This window comes from Scaptodrosophila lebanonensis, unplaced genomic scaffold (assembly GCF_003285725.1).
Source record: "Scaptodrosophila lebanonensis strain 11010-0011.00,11010-0021.00 unplaced genomic scaffold, SlebRS2 tig00001415-arrow-pilon, whole genome shotgun sequence".
In the NCBI taxonomy this organism is placed as follows: domain Eukaryota; kingdom Metazoa; phylum Arthropoda; class Insecta; order Diptera; family Drosophilidae; genus Scaptodrosophila; species Scaptodrosophila lebanonensis.
The window spans coordinates 9,478,079-9,496,834 of record NW_022060742.1 but is presented as its reverse complement, the minus strand read 5'-3'; the positions used below and the strand labels follow the sequence as shown (position 1 = coordinate 9,496,834).

Sequence of the window (18,756 nt, the reverse complement as noted above, 5' to 3'; positions counted from 1 at the left end):
TTAAGAATTAACTATTCATAGCAAACTTGTAGAACAAGTCAACCTTATTTGCATCAGACCCTACGTTAAGAATCAAAGTTTGCGAAGACAAAAATATATGGATAGTAGAGCGTGAATGATGCCAACAGGCAGCCCATTTAGATTTACGATCTCATTTGTCTGCCAATGTAAACGGTAATCTCTGCAAGCCGATCTCAGGCTCGGGGGCCAGTTGTGAGATACGCAGCACAGTGCAACATGCAACGGTTAATTGTTTTCCATTTGTCGGTACGCATTTATGGCCAGCACCGCCCACTGTGCGTTGCACCCGGTGTTAATTTATAGCGCCGTCGTTTAAGGCACTCCATAGCGGACCCTGCCCTCCTGTTCGGCCCCTGGCATATATCACAATGATCTATCGTTGGTACAGAACATATAACACTTTCCAGCTGCTGCGACCAGCCGAGCTTAGTTGGCTTACATAATGTGTACACTGGCAGAAATAATGTATTTGTTAATTATTTCAGAAAAATAATCGAAATATTGAATATTTGTTTTCTTCTAAACTTCGACGGATGTAAAGAGTCTATTAAATTAGTGTGACTGGTCGGATAATACAAAGTTTCCATGATATTGAAAGTGGGATTGAGCTACAATGGCTTTCTGAACAAGGTTGAACAAGGTTCCAATGAGGTTGTAAGAAGTGATAAATCGATTCAATAAAGCAGCCTCCCATTCTAAAAAAAAGTCTACAAATCCTATATTCGAACACAATTCATGAAAACTATAGCAAAATGAAAGAATCTACGATATAGCTAACAATTTCAGCCATAGGAAAAAGAGATAGAAGCACGAGCCCTGAGTCTAGGGCCTAAACGATTAATCCCTTACTTATTAAGCATATTATATTTGTCACGTGGAACTATTAACTACCTACCTACCTTAATAAAGCTAAAAATTCTATATAACTCTATTACATCACGATGATCATTCTTCCCTGTAGCAGTCGTACCCATAAAATAAAGGTGTGAGGCAACTGGATAATCCATCCTATTGAAGACTAGAAGCCCTATATGGGGGCGTATTAGAATCTAATTTACAGTAAAGAAATTTGCGAAATATCAGTCTCAACAATTAAATTCAGGAATGAAACCATCAAAATACATTTAAAGCAGAATTTTAATTCTTAATTTAACATTTTTTTGGAGGACCTTTTATGTGCTTATCCCAAAATTTGGTTGGAATTTTTTTTAAACTGTACGGCACGATGCCTGAAAACTGGTCCGACAAAGCGAACTCATTGTCGTCATTATAGTCACATTATTAGTCGCGCTTCGTTGGCCAAATTAATTGTTGTTCTTGTTGTCGTTGCTGTCAGGCCCACTAGCGCGGTGCAACAAAAACGTCAACGTTCATTGAACAGTCGCGGGACGGGGACTTCAGCTGCAACGGGGCACATAATGACCGGACCAGCATTGAACTAAAGAGACTGACTACGACCACGATCTCGATCTATCTACCTACGAGTAACATATGTATGTACATGCTTGTATGTAGTCGGGAGTAGGTTTTATTGCGCATTTTGTAGGTGTGCTTTATGACTTGGTCGTTGGGAAGGCGTCGGTCTAGTTCACTGCCCAGATTGCAGTGACATTCAAATTTCGTGGTTAGTTATAATGACATTTGAGGCACAATTGGACCGACTGTCTGACAGACTGACATGGTTCTGGCCTAACGCGCTCGCTTTTGGGTTTTATAAATTTCCAACTTTTTATTACCGCTGCCGGAAATTCTAAATGTTGTTGTTCTCTGACACTTTTGCGCTGTACAAAAAGTAAAATAGACAACTACAGCTGAGACAAAAGAAAAAAAAAGGAGAAGAGCTTAATGTGCTTGCTCGGGGCGAGGCCGGTTTTTCGGGCCCATGAGAAACACGTGTGTGGGCCATAAATCTATTTGGATTACCTACAGAAGTCAACTTCAGACGCCAAACGCAAACTGCAGCTTCCAAGCTTACCCGCATTTCCACAAAAAAAGAAAGAAAAATTTCAGAGCTCAACTGGAATACGAGTAAGCAAACAGTTTGTTTGCAAAGTCGTCCTTCGTCCAGACAAACAAACATTCCAACAACAAGGATCGACAACCTGCAATGGGCGTTGGGTGGCGAATGTGGTCTGTCCATCCCTATTGGGTGGTTGCTATCGATTTTTAGTGCTACTGTTGATGTTGTTGTTGTTGTTGTTTTGTGTGTTGCCATGGCAGACCACAACGGCGATGACGCTATCGACTGACGTCGAACCAGGACGCTGTCGTACTCTGACGATGTTGGGGTAGTCTCAAGTTCGTCTGCCAATTATTTGCCGCTTATTAGCGTACGGAAACGGGCATAGGGTGGATGCAGGGAGAGGAGGAGGTGGCGGTGACAGTGGCAGTGGCAGTGATGGTTACGGTGACGAACGTCGTCCTCGCCATCGTTGCGATATTGGTGGTGTTGGCAGCACGTGACTTCTTGCAACTCAACTGTTGTTTGCATATCAAATGCGGCAGGCGGCCGGCGACAGGGTTGTTCCTACTCATCCTTCCCATTGATGACTTCGGCTTTAAAAACACACTCTCAAGTGTTTCCCTAATGTTTGGCCATTATTTGAAGTGCAGTGCAGGGACGATTGCTAGGCCGGCTTTGCATAAGCATTGGAAAATTGTATTGTACACCGCTTGGCGAAATTTCTAGAAGTTCGATGTCTACTGTGTGAAATTTTAGCCGACCAAAGCCACCCCAAATGACCGATGAACTCATATTCGGCTGTCCCGAAACTGTATACCCTTCACTGTGGTTTACAACAAAAACAATATTTAATGTGTCCGTGCTTTCTATTATTTCAATAAAAAATATTTAACAAATATATAAATACAAATAAAACAAATTTGTCATACTTAACTTCTTTTTAATGACACCACGATGACGAAATAACTGATTAATATAACTTGTAGTTTCTAATTTTACTGGGATTTTAAATTCATATTTTTGTAAAAAAAATTGTTTTTGTAATACAAAATATTCCATCTTCAATACTATTAATTGAATGTACTTAATATGAAGAAGTAATTTATAGGCTTCTCTATGCATCTAGGGCTTTCTAAAAATCCGACTTTGTCTAAAACCAAACTCTATTAGAAAAAGATAAAAATAAAAATATATTTTTTAAAATGTGTGAAAATAAGTGTGGTTACTAAAAAATAGCATCAATACTGTTGCATAGTAGTATCTCTATACATAAACCCCAAAACTCGTATATAAAATATGTTTTCGATGCTTTCTTGTGGGTGTTACAAAAGTACAGACAAAAACAATAAACCGTCACAATTTTCAGTAAAGTGTATAAAAATCACTGCCACTCACTGTCCAGGGACCGACGCTCCCCACACCACACCATGAGAACTAAAAGCGACCCGCTAAGTCGTTCTTAATCCTTTCGGTGTGTCTCACCGGCTTGGTCAGCGAATTTTAGCATGGCAACTGGAAAATACAAGAAGAAATGCAACCCCCAAACGGCTATTCATAAGATATACATACATAGTATAATCTGAAGCTGTGGTCAGAACCACTTTTGCTCATTTGTTTGTTATACAATGCAAATTGTTCAAAAAATATTTATAAACTTATTTTGCCATTCACGTTTACGCACACAGATAACTGCCGTTTATGAGCTCTCTCATCGCCTGCACTTGTAATCGTTCTCTCGTTCGTTGGTACATCTCTCTCTCTCTCTTTCTCAGCACGACAGAGTTTGGCGGCTTTTCGCTAGTTGTTTTGTGTTTTGTTTTTTTGCCGCCTTTGCTTATTCGTTTTGCGGTTGGCGTCGTTGCAAGTTGATTTTTGTTGTGAGTGCGCGAGTCTAGTTCCCGTTTTATAAACATAAATACATGCATATGTACATACAACATAAGATTGTTATGTTGTAAGCGTTTTTCGATGTTCTTAAAGTTTTTGCGTTTGAAATTTGCAATTGTGTTAGAAAAGTGTGGTGTCGGACGAGTGTCAGAAAAAAACCGCACGACCAAAAAACAAAGGACGCGCACAAGCGTCGCGTGATGCAAACAGCTGTGAGACAGCAAGGTGCAAAAGGAAGAAAAAATAAAGAGAAGAGGTAAATTTTGCAGTTGGGAAACCAATCATAAATAGCATATGTATGTATGTATGTACATACATATATGTATGTACTTTATATCAGTGCATTTTTATGTGCGTATTTTGGCACTTTAAACATTTAGAGCAACACTTGTGTTTTTGTGGCTGCAGAACACGGCAACATTGACGAGAGTCATATTTTGCATATTCCTCCCAAAGAGTTCGTGAAGTACCAAGTTTGTTTGTGTTTGACAGTAAATATCGCCACTTTTATATAAAGTTGTAACAACAAGTATTTATGTATGTTGTTGTCTAGATATACATACACAACTGATGCTGTGGGTCCGAAATAAACATAGACAAAATTATTCCTTTGTCTCATCAAAATACACAGATTGTCGATAACATGGGACAACATGGGACAGTCGCAGAGAGGCATACTACTGCTTTTATTTCCAAACTGCTTATTTTGGTACAAACGACTTCCCTAATTTATTGTCCTTAATATTATAATGCAATTAAAATCTAATGAATATAAATTTGCTCATTTGGATGCACTTGGCTATATAAGCTAACCGTCTTGATTAAGTACCCGCGATTTATCTCAACCACCCCTTAAAAATGTTCTTGGAATCTACTGCTCAGTTCATTTGTTGTAGCAGTTTGCATCTCTCGTTTTATCCTATATCTTCTATTTGATTGAAACAGTAGCCCCCATACAATACAATCATCCATCTTATTATGTTACCACCAAAGCTCTGGTGCATTATCATTGAAATCAGACAAACAAAAGGCAAACTCTAGCTACTTTCTGGCGCTAATTTCGTTGAGCGTCGCAGCCCTTTTGAAGAGGACAAATACATACTGCAAATACTGTGTTACAAAAGGGGGGTGCACCCCAATCAGTGGTGAGGACTTCACGCTTCCATGGCTACCAGACACAGCGAATGTCAGAAATCAATGCAGGCACTACAATTATCCTTTGCGCGCAGTCAACAACAAAAGCAAGCACTATGCGCATGGGCCCTGCTTTTCTTTTTATTCTGTGCCAACAATGACAAAGGCAAAGACAGAGGTAGAGGAGCAATTGTCGCAACGGTAGCTCGCACGCTCAGTTGGCATGTGTAGTCAGTCAGTCAGTCGCTTTTGTTGCCAATTTGGACTCGACGCTTACTGTTTTTGGACCAGACACATTTGTACGTGTCCGCTGCTCCCACGGGGATACAATAACAACTCAATATAATGCTGCGCCAGTCGATTTTCAAACCACCGAACGAACCAACGAACGTCACACTGCCAGGAGGAAGTAATAAAAATTGAACGAAATTGCTGGCAACAACAAAAAAGTCAACAGCAGCCCAAAATGTTTGCCAAAATCAAATTTACAAGCCGAGGCCCATGTAACGACAAACGCCCTCGACAACCCAACATCCATTATTGAATGTTATTGAGCTCTAATGGCTGTTCGCTCCACTCCCTTAACTTTTTCCATATTGATGACATATTCCCGGGCGTGCTGTTATTTGCATATGTAGGCAGAAATTGTAGAATTCTGATTCTGTCAACAAGCTGGGAGCACGGGACCTGTGAATTGTTGCAAAAGAAAGCGCGCAAGTCATGCTGGTCAGTAACTGTGTTGGGAACACTAACTTTCATTACAAAGTAAATTTCCAACTAAGCTACAAATTAACTCTACCGAGAATCAAATTTCATGCCATGGTAATAAAGCGCTCTCTGCTAACCTCCAACAGTACGGCCGCAGCCTGTCCAAGCCGTGGGTCTGGGTCGAGCAACCGACCGAAAGATCGACAGGCCGACGGACCGTCTGCCGTGACTTTTCCAAACGTTGGCTCGAATGGTAACGCTGACGGGAGAAAACTTTGTACCAACTGACTAACTGACAGGCAGACACTCATTGTTGTACAATATTTTATTGTTACTGCTGTTGTTTCTACACAGCATATAGTATTTTGTTGTTGTTGTTGTGTGTGCCGCTTCTATCATTGCAATTCATTGTATGTATGTGGACGTGGTTCTCTGTATCTTTCAGTTGGGTATCATGCCGTGGATGTGGATGCACTCAAGCGGCGCAACTGTTGCCTTCTGTCTATGTATCTGTGGTACTCATATCTGTTACGATGCATCAGGCCAGTCAGCAAGTTAATTGTAAGCTGCACTTTCTGTTGGACGCAAGTCGAAAAGTCCGCAGTATACGCTCTTAATGAAGCTTTATGCGTTTCTAATGCAGACAATTGTTTTAGATACATTTTTCAAACTTGAGCCCCCCATTTCAAAGTCCATGTATTGATGCAATTGATTGCATTTCACTGTTGTTTTTGTCAGCAGTTCGTCTTCTTTGGGGCGCATCAAAAGCGAAATTAGTGCCATAAACCAGTCGGATGAAAAATCTTGTTTGGCTACATGCTGAGCCTAGATCAGAGGGGAGCCCGTAGCACAAATGCTATCTTCATTATATGTCAGACAAAAAGAAGCATTTCAAAATTATACGAAATAGATAAACCGGCTCAGTAACAGAAAATCCTGGCAGAATTGATTATTTCTTTGGGAATACTTACATACATGTACATGTATGTATTACTAATCTGGTTTGCTATATCCCCTTCTTATCTGTCTACGTTTTTATAGGAAGATCTACATGTCATGAACCAAATATTACAATATTCTGTTTTGAAACCTTTGGTGAATTCCACTGTTTGCCACTGGAAGAGTCCTTGATGGAAATATAATGAATAAAAAGTTCGATGTTTCATTTTTCCGCTTGACATTAATACTATATTTATCAGCCAAGGAACCATTCCTTTTATTTGCCTTACATATTATTGACTGTCCTTTTTCCTCATAAGTTAAGCCAAGTGAATGTTGCAGATCCTCAGCGCTAAAAAACATAAAATTGTATTGTACATTATTTTCGGGTGTTATGTTTGAACTCTAAATTCATATGATACCTCTTCGATTAATTAGCTTAATTAGCGAAGAGTCCAATTAATTTGGAATGTGAGTTTCAATATATGTAGTTTGTGGTTTCATATAGTACTAGAACTGAACAGACTACATTCGAACAGACAGCATTGATATCACAAATTTTGTGAGTCGGTAACTGAGTGGGTTCTTGACCCCACAATCATCAACTGCTGCTTTGGTGTGCAATATGCAGAGTATGCAGATTCCCACTATCATAGTTATTTTGCATGATAAAGTCTGCACACGAAGCTAATTAAATTATCGCCCATCTGGCAGCAGAGATGGAGATGTCAAGTGCACGACACTCAATCCGCACAAGTAAGTACTTGTAATCTAATAGATTCTGTGTAAAATCGTTCTCCATGCAACTAAGTGGGCACTTAATGGTCGTTGGCAACGGACAGTGGAGTCGCTTGAAACTCGAATATGGGACTATTGAGGCAAAGCTCGCGTGTCACTTTGTCAACTTTATTTAACTCGACTCGGCTCAGTTCAACTTTACATTATTTAATTACTACAACAACAAGAACAACAGCAGCTATAAAAGCAACAATTGCGACAAGAACTGACCGTAACTATATGTATGTGTATGTGCCATAAAAATATTTTACGCGCGCATTTCTGAGTATAAATTTCCTGCATTGTAGAGTAGAATGGGTGAAGTGGCCGGGGGGGGAGGTGGCTGTCGGTGAAGAGGACAGTTTTCAGTCGACAGTATAGTGCGGTGCACCGACTCCAGCAATTTTCAGCATTATAATTTGCTTTGAATTACAGACATTGCACAACAACAGCAAAGGCACGAACAGCGACTGCGTTCATTGAACTTTGGCAGTGGCAACAGCAACAGAAATAACAACAACGGAAAACAGCAACAACAATAGGCATAACACAATAATTATGCATAAAGAACGCGATTATTTTTGCACTTATTAAATTGTGGCACATTGCAACCTCATTGTAATGATGAAACATCATAATTACCATCACCATCGCCATCATCTGCAGTGTTGTTGTGCTCTTTGAGTAGGCAGCTGGGTTTTCCACTCGATCAACTCAATTGCTGTTCACGCCACTTGAGATCAGCCTCAACATCAGCCAGAGAGTAGAGCGAAGATGCTGCCCCCGTTCGTTCGTTGGTCGTTCGATGTCCATTCCGTCTGTCCAATCAGTTGGAGTGTCCGTTTTGCTACAAATTGTTGCCGGCAGCTATTTTACACGCCATTGAGCTACAAATGCTCCATCTCCAAGTATAGCAACTGGCCCATAACACTAAGCAACTAGCTTGAATATTCGCAAAAACTCAAAATTTCCCAGGAGCTCATATATGAAAGTATGACTGTTTTCTAGAATAAATAAAAATTTAGATTTTTTAAATTTACAAGATTAGACGATCGTCTTATAAGTACGACTAGCTGGCAGTCATGTTGGCAGCATCTGTTGCTCTTAGTCTACTAGATAGATATTAACAAATATTAAAAGATCAGTCAGCAAACTATCGAAAACCCTTGGTACACTATTAAAAAATAAAAATTTTGCGATAAATTTCTTATGAAGAAATGACTAAGAGAGATGACCAATACTGAAGGTTGAAGAAGGGATGAATATAATTATAAGTTTTAATGATTACAAGATTTTCCATGTTATTGCCATCATCTTATAAGCACATCATCTGGCAGTCATATAGCATCTGTTGCTCTTAGTCTACTAGATAGATATTAACAAATATTAAGAGAGAGACAGCAAACTAGCGAAAACCCTTGGTACACTATTTAAAAATTTAGGGATAATTTTCTTATGAAGAAATGACTTCCTAACAGAGATGACCAATATTGAAGGTTGAAGAAGGGATGAATACAATTATCAGCATGAATGATTAAACTAGTTTTCAAATTATATAACTTTCCAACCCTACACCTCTTGTTGAAATAACGTTTATTAAGAATATATATACATACAAAATCGAAACTATTATACATATATTATACATATATATTTCACAAACAAGTACCAAAACCAGTATCAGTAGCGACAAAAAAAAGTTCCTAAATATTGTGTTATCTAGTGTATTCGGCTATGTATGAATATGTTTGAGCTACTTGGCTGAAAGTGTTGAAATCGGGCCGCTAACGTCCGTCCGCCTTCTCATCTGCTGGAACCGGTGCTGCCAATAAACGTCATTATCAATACTTTGCGGAAATGTGCAGCTTGTTCATAAGTTTTTTGGGACGCGCTGTTGGATTTTTCTATTTGAAATTGGATTAAAAAACTCTGCGGGTCGCAGGCTAAGAAGAAAGAGCGTGCTGGGGGGAAGGAGAGCGGGCGTCTGTCCTGTATGTCTATTGTAGCTCGTTTCCTGCTGCCGCTTTGTTCTGTTTGCTGTCTGCTTGGCTCCCTGCTTGCCTGCCAACCTCTCAGACTCTTCTCCCTCCCGGCTGCACGTCTAGCCTCGTTTTGCTGTTGTGCGCTTTGCGCTTCCTTTCGGAGACCGTCACAATTGACAGCAGCGCTTCGCTCTTTGGGGAGTTGCAACGCCAGGCCGCAAACATCATCATTACCTGAAGCGACAACAGACAGCAGCAGCATCAGCAGCACCAGCAGCAGTAACAACAGCAGGAGCTCAGCAGTAGGTTGCCTGCCTACGGCCGAGTTCCAGCCACAAAAAAATAAAAACAAGCAGCACTTTAAAGCCACAGCTGCAGAACTATTCAATACTCTGCAGACTATAAGATTTGACTCATACTATAAATAATCGAAGATTATTAAATGTTTATGCCTTTTGCGCCTTGTGGTTAACGGGTTTACTGAAACATAATTTTACTCTCTAACAAAAAATGTATTCGACGCAGTTTCTTTTTTTTGCGAGGTTTGAAGTTAATTTGGTTTATTAGTTTTATCTCTTATTAATAAACCTGTAACGTTGGATATTTAAAAAGAAAAATACAATATCTTTACCAATTAACTTGACATATTAGTACCGATTAAATGTAATTTTTTAACCAGTTAAAAAAAAACAATCTTCATAAAAAAAATAGTTGAATATATCAGATAGATTTCATGTTTTGGATTTGTTCTTTCGTAGTTCGTGACGCTTTAGCGGCCTCTTAAGGATTTCCTAACTCGGATAGACAAATAATTTCCCATTAATTTGTCAAAGTTTACAAGTAATCTTACCTGAATTAAACAAAACATTTTTTTTATTAAATCTAACTTTTTTCACAAATCACATGTCTAAGGAATTTTTGTTTTTGTTAAAAGGAAAACCCAATCCATTCATAAACACTTTCCATGCGAATCGTTAACATTGTTTAATAAAATTAGTATTAATTAATAACAATAATCTTTCCATTTCTAAAGCTCTGGTCCAACTTTCATAAAAGAGACAACAATTCTATCAAAAGAAAATCAATCTACCCGTCACAATGAATCCCTGCAACATTTTTTGTCTGTCCTCTTTTTAAAATTATATGAATTATTTGCCTGTCTGACCACAACCTAAAGCTATTTATTAGAGCGTTACATTCACTTGTTGGAAATGAAAAGACTGCACTTGCCCATTTCTGGAATACAGGGTATAAAAAAGCACACAATTTTTCAGTAGTGGAGCAACCAGTGGGGTTCATTCAACTTGCTCTTGTTGTTGTTGTTGTTGTTGTTTTTGTTGTTGGTGGTGGTGCTTCAGTGATTTCTTTTTCGCTTCCTTGTTGCTGTGCCTGGAAAGTTTGTTGACAACGCCAAAGTAAGGGCGCTCCAGTTGATGGATGCTGTTTGTGTTGTTGTGGCTGTTGCTTCTGCTGTTACTGCTGGTGTTGCGGATAATCCTCCATTAAAAAAGTTGCATTTAGCTACCTGCCGCACCGCCACTGTCCGCCACTGCACCACCACTCGCCGGCAAATCAGGTTTGCTAAACAACTTGCTGAAAGGTTTTTCGCGAGCGACCCCCTTGGGTGAAAATCGTGTGGCAAGTTAAAACTAAAATTGATGCCAAGTTGCACTTGCTACGTGGCAGGCAGACTGAAAGGCTGACAGGAAGGCAGGTTGGCAGCCAGGCATGTTTACCGTTGCCTATTCGTAATTTACCTCGAGTTTTCTTTGTGCCACAGAAAGGCCGATGTTGGCCAAAGTTATGACCGTCGCACAAAGGAAAACCGAGCTGTGAAAATTGGCAAAATGGTGTGGCATAAACAAACGCGCCGATCCAATGCGGTCCAGCGTCCAGCTGCTCATTGTGTCTCTATTCTTCGAGGCCTCCACGCTGGCCGGCCCGATACTTATGGTTTATGTAATGGCCAAGTTTGCGAGACAAGCCGTGGAGAAACGTGCTCCGCCTGCAACATTACGAGTAACTCGTGCAAATGTTGTAAATTTCTGATGTGGCACTCCACATTGGCTCTCCTTAAGCCGAACACATTCTCTCGGGTTGCTGTTGCTGTTGTTATTATTGTGTGGAAAATGCAATTAAATTGGCGCTGCCATACGTATAAATATTATCAGCACCTCTGAATCGATGCGTTTAGGCTTTCGATGCAGTCAATCAATTAGTTTTATCGTACGAACTGCTGTAATTGAAATACCAGATGGAGCGAGGCATGAGTATGAAGATCTGCTGGGACTGCGGCTGCTGCTGCTATAGACTTGTAATTAAGACTTAGGAATTTGCACAGAGGCTGTCTAGATCCTCGGAATTTATGTGCTTCAATAAGTGGAATGCATCGCAATGAAAATGTTATGCTTACCACAAAGGCTATAGTGGTAATTAGGCAAGTAGTTGCTACTGGTAATCTATATTTTTAATACAAACAACATTGTTTTTAAGTTTCTGTGAGTTTATAGAGAGCATTAGGAAGAAAATGAACATAATTTGGGATAAAATATTCTTTTTCCTGTGCAAAGTCTTTCCTTCGATTCAGTTTTGCCAGCGTTATTAAATTGCTTCGAACAGAAGAAATAGTGAGACTCATCGGGCTTCCCTTAATAAATATCGAAAACAGACTTTTCGTTGTTGGAAAAACTTATACCATCTACTTTTTGGATATTTCTAAATGTAGGCAATTTTTTTCTTAAATTCGTCTGAGTTACGTACGAGGCATTCATTAGAAACAATTATTTTCCTTTCATTGCTATTTATGCATGGTTATGATTTACAGGTAAATCTCTCAGAGACCATTCGATAGATATTGGATTATAATGAAAGAAAACTTCTTCAGCTCTAAAGAATTACCTAAATATCTGTACATAAACTTAGTTAATAAAACATATTAACTAAATCGCATTTCAGATTTAAAATTCGTTCCTCCTAAGTGGTTCTTAAACTTCAATAAATCTCCGGCCCCATTCAATTCTTCAACTCTTTTACAATTATTATTAATTTGTTGCCTTGTTGTTAAATGGGCGCCACACCAACCATAATTGCTCTTTTATTTTATTTAGAAAGGGACATTGTAAATGAACTGCCAAGCCATAGACACAGTCATAATTCATATTCAAATATCCCTTGTAGCTATTATTTTATTTTGTATCATTTGGGGGCCGTCAACACCCAACGACGATACAACATTTTATACTTTCATTCAGACATGGGCCAGATATGAGCGAAGAACACGCAATAAATTTGCTTAAAATTCACGCACGTTGATTTCTCAGTGCGCGCATATATTTCATGTCGATTTTTTTCCTCCCACCCCCCCTCACTCGAGCTGCTCCCGGCAACTAAGGAAGTATCTACCAAAAAGCAAGCTACACTAATTTGCATATTCATGAAACTTGACACCCTCGCGGCGAGCAGAAAATTTGAATTTGAATTTTTATTTATTCTGCAGCGCGTCGATTTCCAGTCGACCGCACGAACATTTCCCGAAGGCAGACTTTGGCGGGGGCAGGCAGAAGTGGTAAGTACTACTATGGACTATGGCAACTGAACACGTGCTGGGCACTATAATGACGTCATTAGACATGGCGTGCTACCAAAGCAGCGGTAGTAAGCTACCAAACTGGAGCCAGTGAGCGTCGCCAACGGGCATGATCATTAATTTGGCGGAGAGTGGAGCCCAGACTAGGACTGGGACCGGGACCGGGACCGAGACTGAGACGCCAACGTCGATGCGATCTTTGACATTTTTATATGTACCTGCATTTTTCCATATGCAATTTCCAGCAATATTTCCTAATGGAAAGGCAGGAAAGCAGCTTCAGCGTCGCGATCAGATTTCGCCCCTGAACATGACCAACGGTTATTGGCAGGAGTTATGGCTCCGAATAACGCTCCATGGCGACGGAAACATGTGGCGATTTCCCTCTAATAATTTTTTGCAGCAACAGCAGCCAAAAACATTAGGCAGATGCAAAGATTAGTCACAAGAAAAATTGTTAATAGCCATTTGGACGGGCAAATAAATTTGTTCCACTTGTAAGGAGCGGCTAAGCTCAGCCACTCATCGTTCGAAGGAGAGCGAAGGTGGGGCAGCTAACCCGAAGTGGAAGTTGTTGGCGCAAAAATCGTGAAAACGCTGTGCCAGGTAATTGCTGATAATGGCCGGGCAGGCGGGCAGCAACCGAGCATCAGTTCGGGGATTGGCTGCTGCGGGAGAACAGCATGAAATTAGTTTTGCTGACCCACAATGTGAACTTGGAAATTAGTCGAATGTAGGTTAAACGATAGACGAAATTCTATTGCATGGACGCCATGTGGTTTCATTCTAAATCTTAACTAATAGCAGAATTCAAATTATTGCATTGAGCTGGGAGCTCAGACCCTGATGTGGTCTACATTTTGGTCAAGCAACTTCAAACATATTTGTTTTTGACCCTGTAGAATGATAATAACGGCGTTACCAATCGTGGTTGATACGCCAAGTGAACTTCTTACAGAATTAATCACTTCAATTGACTTAAGGTTAAAAATTACGTACACCAAGTAATGCTAGTTTTTCGAACAGACCCCGGCTTAATCTGTGGTGAGATTAATTTAAATAACCTTTACCCGAAAGGGTGGAGTATATATATATATATATATCCTTTACAGTGCGATATAGTCCCATCTATCTGTAAGAACAATCAAATTTATATACAAGTACACGTTCTTCTCAAGCTTCAGTAAACGCTCTATAAATTGTTTTTAGTTATCGCAAAAGAAAGAGTGTTTCATATTAAAATGTTCATACATGTTTTGTTGGCGATTTCACCTCACTTGGAGATCGAATTTTCCAAAACCAAACTTCTGGCCAAAGCACAGCCCGTTAGCACAATCTGTGTTATATAAAAAGATAAAAATATTTGTATACAATTTTTTTTTCATTTGAATTTAGTTTTGTTCGAGTTATGCTTTCCCTTCAATTTGACTTTTCCACTTGGATTGAAACCATGGTTTTTTGAGCTACTAGTTCAAATAATCACATCTCTATGGGGTTCAGGGAGTGCGGTTTGGGCGCTGAAATATGAGCAACAACTGCAGCAATTAAACATAAAAAGCGATTTAAAAATCATTAAAACTGACTGCAGAACTGACTGGCGGACGGAATAAATGACAAAATGCATCGCCGCACCTCCCCCCCAACACAAAAATGTCAAGCTACACTGAAGATATGTGATCTGAAGTGGCGACTGCGGCGTCTGGGGCATCTGGGGCGTGTGACAAAGCGTCGTCATTAGCGGCAATTGGTCAACAATGCGTGGCAAACTTGCTGTTGACAGAGAGAGCTTGACGGTTTGGGTTTGAAGTTTTAGGTTTGCCCGACTACTTGCTGGAAATGATGGCGCTGACGAGTTCGAGTGCTTTGGACAAACTTCCGCACGCACACGAATTAACATGCGTTTGAAAATTTGACATAATTGGTCACTTCATTGTGTGTAGGGGATACTCTCGCCTGGGGCGTTTACATCCCATTTACAGCGTTTCCGAACTTTTCTCTTTTATTGCCGAACACGCAAATACTTTCAAGACATTTAATTGCACTTGTTCCCCAGTTCTTCCTCTTTGACTTTCCGGCTGCTAATCAGAATGGGGCCGCCGGCACAAACACAGCTTCCCCACATTTCCCATTTCATGTGTGAGTTGCTCTTCATAGCCGCCTTCGCACGTCGCAGTTTGTTTTCATTTCGCTTCCACGGAATTCCCGTTCTGAGGGGATCAAATTGTTATTTTTAGCCAGCGCAAAAATTCTCTCTTTTCTTTCCTTTGTTTGGTCTAATTTTTTGTTTTTGGGATGGCATCGTTTACTTGGGGGGCTGGTATACATACATATAAAAGGAATAAAAAGTGAAAAATAATCCACATCTGAAATTGCAGCACGCATTGAGCTCATTTACGAAGTTATTCTATTTATAGGTGATACGCCGATGACTAACAAAACATAGCTTTATAACATTTAATTATCGCAAATATGATAAATAATTGTAAATCTTAAGCCGCATCTTATACATGAAGATGTTTCAGGGTTGAGCTTAGGAATAGTCTTTCAAAAAGTTTCTTTCAAAGTTTCACCAATTTATACCCATCAGTAGAAATAGTAGTTTTTATTCAAATTGGATCTATTTCTCATGAAATAAAAACAGGAACGATCTATTTCAATTAAAACACATTTTATGTTCCTTTTAAATTGATTTTTAAAATCGTAACTAATTTAATTTTTAATTTTCACATTTCTTTCATGAATTTCTACTTTGAAAAACTGACTTGGGATACGACTGACCATAGCCTAAGTTATTCCATTGCTATGTACTGTGCGACTGTCATAAATCCGTTTAAGACATCATCGAAATATTTAGGACCAGTAGTGCACATTTTTATGTTTCTTTTAAAACTACAAACCTAAATTGATTTCTAAAATCGTAAATAATTTGATTTTTTTAAAGTTTTTCACATATTGTTCATGAAATTCTACTTTGAAAAACTGAATTGGGATACTTGTAAGATTTGAGGAGTTTGTGTGTGAGTGATTTCCACGTCTGACCATAGCCTAAGTTATTCCAGTAAATTGATTTCTAAAGTCGTTACTAATTTTAATTTTTTTTTAAGTTTTTCACAGTTATATCATGAAATTCTACTTTGAAAAACTGAATTGGGATACTTGTAAGATTTGAGGAGTTTGTGTGCGAATGTTTTCCCCGTCTGACCATAGCCTAAGTTATTCCATTGCTATGTACTGTGCGACTGTCATAAATCCGTTTAAGACATCATCGAAAAATCTAGGACCAGTAGCGCACCTTATTGGCCATTTACAGATTGATTGATTGATTGATTGTTTCCCTGCCAGTCACACTGACCTGCACCCAGAATGGCTTATACATGCATACCTTTACATTTTCGTATACCTAGTATAGTATTACTATACAACGATAAATTACATAGGCAGATCAATCGCAAACTGCGCAATTTCAATAATGCACAAAAGGAAACGAAACACGACGACATGGCGAGGCAGACCAGAAGAGTTATGGCTGTCAGAGCGACCCCAAAGTGCATAGTCTTCAGAAGAGGAAGAAGAAGAACTATTATTATTATGGTTGTTGCTGTTGTTGCTTTTGCTGTTGTTGGCCCACATGCAACTTTTGTATGCTCGCTTTGATTTCCAGTCCCCGATTAAATTCGCCTGCCAAAAAAGGGAAAGACAATTTCAGACGTTGCTCGCTCCCTTCGCACGCTAAGAGTCGTCGAGTGAAGTATAAACAGCACCCCCGCCGTTGTTGTTGTTGCTCTTGTTGTTGTTGTTATTGTTGTTGTTGTTATTATTGTTGTCTGTTGGTGCGCTGTCCTTAATAAACGCATCGCTGCGCTCTGAAGCAAAAAACCCGACAATACAATGAAAAATGTCTAAAAATTGCAGCACAGCTCCCTTCACTCCCTTGATGCACGTGATGCACATTTCCAGCACATCGTCATCGTCAGTATTTGCAGAGGGCTCGTCAACTGTGCAGTTGTTGTTGTTGCTGTTGTTGTGCCCTACTCTGCTCTGCTTCCATTTAAGGCGCAATGATGCGCCACTCATGCGCATCACGCACACGCTGAACATACCACCCACCTCCCCTCACCACCACCTTGCATCACAAATAATCGTAGAAGCGCGTTGATTACTTTGGCATTTCGCTCCGGCGCTGCCGCTGTCGCTATCGCTGGCGCATTCGACTAAAATCAGCGTCAACGTCAGCGTCTCTGTTTTTGTTTTTGTCATCCTTTCTAATCGTTGCTGGCCGCCAATGACGGTGCAAAATTACAACGTGACCGCCTCGCCTCACCTCGGCTGGCCTGGCCTGTCCTGCGCCTCCGCCTCCGTTGGCCAATTTGGCGCATTATCAAAGCCATCGAAAGCGCATGGTTAATCGTGATGTCTTCCACAGTACTGAAATAGTTCGACATGCACCCAATAAAGGGTATTTCACATGTCTGAAGGCATTTGCTTGTCGTCGACTTCAAGGCATTCAATTAGTTAAAGTTTTCATCAAAATTTATCATAGACTAGTTAATGTTAATTTTATATTTCATATTTAAAACTTGGAAAGAGAAATGAGCTTGTGCTGCCAAAATCTTGAGGAATACAAAATATGCTTTTCAATTGAAAATTGCATTTTCACTTCATGATTGAACAAATCCAATGCTACCATATAATCCAATAATTATCTTAATAAAGAATAAAGATTTAGAAAAAAATAATAAATACGTTATCAGTGTTCCCAAACTAATTATGCTTTCTAATAAGCTTCAATGCGTTGCTAAAGTATTTTCCGTATGCCTAAAAAAAATTGTTCATACTGAATAAAAAATGTTCCCCCAAATGGCAGTTACGATATTTCTATTAGCTCATGTAATGTTTGTTGAACGCCTCTGAAAACATTTCCCATTCAATCAGGGTATATCTGGCGTTATATAAACCTAATTCTGTTTTTACACGGTAGATTGGTTCCATAAACAACCGTGTAAAAAAAGACATTGATCATATGCAAAAATAGGTGATTGGTTCTTTATCTCAAGAGAAATTTTTCATTTTCAAACCGTGTTATATCAAAATCGTGTAAAAAAAACATATAAAAACAGAATTAGGCGTAATTAAGCTGGCTTGATAATTCCAACTTAAAATTTAATAGTTTCCATTAAAATTTTCCCATTTCTAATTGCACTTTTATTCTATTTTTGCAGATTCAAAACCACTTAAGGATTTTAAAGCAATCAATAGGTGAGCAATCAATAAAAGTGAATATATAGAATATATAATATATAATATAATATATATAGAATATATATATAACATTTTGATAACTCTTGTGACAGTAATAAAAATTGAAATTATCAGAAATGTGCATATGCCCTGAAAAGAGCATACACCTAATTCTGTTTTTACACGGTAGATTGGTTCCAGTCGTGTAAAACAAAAATCGTGTAAAAAAAGACATTGATCATATGTTATTTTGAATCGTGCTACATGGAATCAAGTCCATATATAAAATTTTATATATAAAATAAATAAAATTTTTAATTTTAAAACCGTGTACCATAGAATTTGGTGTACTTGTATTTACAAATAAAATTTGTTAAAGAGCTGAAGACATTGAGCGGCATTGGTTGTTGCAACTGAGAAATTCTTTCCAATACAAAAGCTATTTCTTTTCTTAAGTACGGATTCTAAAGAGCATTTCTGCTTCGTTGTGGCTTCCATAAATTGAATCTCGTTAAGCATTT

The 18,756-nt window shown here is 39.1% G+C and overlaps 1 protein-coding gene across 1 annotated transcript in view; it reads left to right on the top strand.

Annotated features, from left to right (window-relative positions):
• Positions 1-3,738: 3,738 nt before the first annotated feature.
• Positions 3,739-18,756, top strand: part of LOC115632432 (neurotactin) — a 45,647-nt gene continuing 30,629 nt past the window's right edge. Inside the window, exons 1-2 of the mRNA XM_030529575.1 lie at positions 3,739-4,127; positions 18,217-18,253. The gene's annotated coding sequence lies outside the window, so the exon portion shown is untranslated. The remainder of the gene's footprint in view (positions 4,128-18,216; positions 18,254-18,756) is intronic.